We start from the raw sequence: 3,929 nt of genomic DNA on the forward strand, positions 1-3,929 counted from the left end.
TGTGTTTTTAGATTCTGAGTGGAACGATGAATGTATTGATTTTACAATGATGTGTGTTTTTTTATTTTTTATTTTTATTTTTGTGTCTGTCATCACCTTTTAGGACAGTAAAAGTGCTTAGATTTTCTTCAACAGTATCTTTTCTGATAGGAAAGTGAATCTAGTTGGTACTTTGGGGGGTCAAAAGTAAAAATTTTCCAGTAGTTTTCAAAAACGCCGTGAAAAACAAAAGAAAAATTAAGGAAAAACGGGCATTTTTACGCAAAATCTGTTTTCGAGAAAATTGATTTTGGTTTATGGTGTAACTTTAAAACGAATGACTGTATATACATGAAATTTTCACTGGTTGTTTATGTTTACATTTTCTATACGCGATGAAATTTTCAAAATATTATGATTTGTTTTGAACTGTTTAGGAACATTTTCATTTTCTATTTTTTTTTAGTTTTTTTTCTTAAAATATCAATAAAATTTTATTTGTTGGTTAGAAAAGCTTGAAAATTTAATAGAAAGCTCCTAGTATATTATTTCAAAGGCAGATGAAAAATCGATTTAAAATCCTTAGTCACAGTTTTTTTTATTAGCATTTAAAGTTCAAAAATTGATAAAATATGTAAAAATCACGAAAATTAGCAAATTATTTTGAGTTAATAATTCGTAAAAATTTTTCTTTTTAGAACTAAGATTTTAAAATGTAATACAAGATTCCTTATAGGATAATCTACCTTTATCAAAAAAAAAATTGTCTAGAAGAAACTCAAATTAAATTTTTATGAGCGTTTGAAATTCATATTTTTACAACATTTGATATTCACTTGATTTCTTACGTAACGATTTTCTTATTTTGTTGTAATTAAAAAACGAGTGACTGTAGAAACTTGAAAATTTTACCGAATGTTTATATTAGCATTTACTATATACAATAAAATTTTGAAAATAATTTGACTCTTTTTGAGCTGTTTACGGACATTGTAAGTTTTCAATTTTTTTGGTTTTTTTTTCTATAAATATCAATAAAGTTTTATCTATTAGGCCAAAAAGTGTAAAAAATTAATACAAGGCTCCTGATACATTGTTACAATAGCAGTTGAAAAATATTAAAAAAACATAGGCACATTTTTTTTTATAAGCATTTAAATATCAAATTTTGACAAAATTTATTAAATTTTAATTTGAAAAATTATTTTGTAGTTAAAAATTTATAAAAATGTTCAATTTTTGTATCTAAGAATTAAAAATTTAAAACAAGATTCCACATAAGTAATTAATTCTGTTACCAAAAAATTTAAAAAATACATTTACACAGTTTATTTTTATAGTCATTTTAAGTACAAATTTGGACGAAATTACATATTAAAAAACCTCGAATAACTATTTTAGTTATTTTGTTGTGATTGTATAATATTACTTGTGGGTACTTGAAACTTCTAAAGTATACTATTATATATCTATGATAGTACCACGGTTTGTTGTTGATGTACAACGCGTTACCTAATGGATATTGTGATACGATTAATTTGAAAATTATTAATAATACTATAGATAAGTATATCTATAATATGTATGTCTAATATCTAGATTGACAAACCGTCTCAGCTCAGTATCGTTTTTCTTATGCAGTGATATTATATCATTGAATTCAAATTTAATACTATCCATTATACAGTGACCCACTTGTAACCTACTGTACAGCAGAGCGACATCCACTTACCCACCTTTTTTCCTATTTACAACACAATTAATAAATTGTTTATAAATAATAAAAAAAAATTACATTTATTATAAGTAATTTACACACAATTTTAAAAACAGTATAGTACACAATAATATACATATTTAATTGTTTTTTTTTGTTAAAAAATGTAACAGAAAAAAAAGTTTGTTCATAAAAATGACATGATTGCTTAGAACATGATATATTTTACATTTGTTGTATGGGTGTTATTCAGTGGTGTAATAATATGCACTATACAGTGGTAGGGTTCTAAGTTCTAACACTCCTGAAATTTCTTCTTCTAAAAAAAATCTAATAATCTACCATCATCAATTCATAGAGTAGATTAATTGGCTGTAATTTTTAATAGATATAAAATAAATTGTAGTGTCAATCAAGAATCGTAGTTTCAGTTTTTATTTGGCTGACAAACATTTGCCATAATCATCGTCTCATGCATCATCAATTATTACCACGCTTATTAAATCTTAAAACCTATTAAGATGGACTACGTTTGAGACTAACTCTATGATTTGTCTTAGCCAATTATATAAGAACTGTTGATCAAAAATAATATAAATGGGGATGAATCCCCCTATACATGGGCCTGTGATTAGTTTTAGGCCTTTACTTAACCAAACTAAGATCCTGTGTACACTACTGGTCTTATTGACATGAGCAATAATAATTATTATTCATTGTACAATTATTTTCTAGAAATAATATGTCTTGTCTTAACATTTAAGTGACCTATATCAAAATGTTGTGTACAATTTAATGATCACGCCGAATAATATTCCTAAGTTGTTATTTGGAATTGTTTTATATAACTATAAGAGTTAATACTTTTAAAAAAACTATAATGTATTGAAAGAAAATTATTACAAGTTTTTTTAATTTTTTAATTCCTATATTATTATTTATTACCATTATCATGCTTGGTATATTTTATATATAAAAATGTATTGAGCAGTGTTATTATAACGAGCTATAGTATAGGTAAGCAGACAGCAGTAGTAATATCAAATTATGAGAAAAACTTTTGTTGAATTTCAAAGTTAATGAAAAACAAAACAATGTAGGTTCATATCAATAGATTAAACAACATTAATAGATGATAACGGTCATGACTAAATGACTAAATAATAATAATATTTATCTTGCTCTCATTTTTGCTCTCAACAGTAAAGGCTGAAGAAACGAGAAAAAGTGCAAAAAATGTTATGGTCCAGGTGAGGCTCGAACTCACAACCCCGGCATCGCTCACGAACAACTGTCTTATAAGTACCGTGCGCTAACCGATTGCGCCACTGGACCTGTTCGTCAGGAGCCGATTTTTACCCATTTAAGTGGTCTCGCCAACAGTAGTAACCAAATTTGTTATTCAAGTATCGTTTTAAGTTTTTTTTTTCATATTCTTTAACTAAGTGTTTATTTTTATTCGATTGATTCTTGGGTACCTTTGTCCATGACACAATTTAAGTGGATTTACCTACCTACCGCCCAATAATTAATCCACGTAATAATATTATATTAAAGGTATTTGGAGCAAGAGAACTATGTCCTGTGTTATTATTTTTTTTGTTTAAAGTTTTAAATTAGGCTTTATGTTTATCCTTATGTATGATTGTATGAAATATGAATATAACATCTGGTATAGTAAAGTAAATATTTTACAAGCAAAATATATAACTATAGGTATTATCATTTTATTCATTTAGACATATTTAGATATGAAAATGAAACTGAGTACCTACCTACTAGGCATGACGAAATAAAATTAAAATAAAATACTTAATTAAAATTATTTCGTTATGATACTAGGTAGGTACCTATAATATCATTTTCCATTCTGTCTCTGGCCCACGCGCAACATAGACAAAACGCGTTTACGCAAAATCATTTTTTCTATGCGTTTAAGTAATCTTAGAGTAAAGTCACCTATTACAAAAAAGATAGAGAATAATATTTTTGAGGGAATGACATATCAATTTTATATTTTATTATTATTTGAATTTGTATTCCACTTTCAAAATAAATAAAAAAATGTAGTAAATTTAAATGATGTTTAAATTGATTTGAAACAATATTTAGACAAATCGATATGTCAATCCCTCAAAAGTATTATTCTCTATCTTTTTTGTAACAGGTGACTTTACTCTAAAATTACTTAAACGCATAGAAAAAATGATTTTGCGTAAATGCGTTTTGTCTA

General features: G+C 25.9%; 1 non-coding gene across 1 annotated transcript; it reads right to left on the reverse strand.

Moving 5' to 3' along the window:
- Positions 1–2,938: 2,938 nt before the first annotated feature.
- On the reverse strand, positions 2,939–3,031 carry TRNAI-UAU. The gene is given in 2 exon segments: positions 2,939–2,974; positions 2,994–3,031. It is a non-coding gene; the product is annotated as a tRNA-Ile (tRNA).
- Positions 3,032–3,929: the final 898 nt, after the last annotated feature.

Source organism: Acyrthosiphon pisum, chromosome A1, assembly GCF_005508785.2.
Source record: "Acyrthosiphon pisum isolate AL4f chromosome A1, pea_aphid_22Mar2018_4r6ur, whole genome shotgun sequence".
Taxonomy (NCBI): Eukaryota; Metazoa; Arthropoda; class Insecta; order Hemiptera; family Aphididae; genus Acyrthosiphon; species Acyrthosiphon pisum.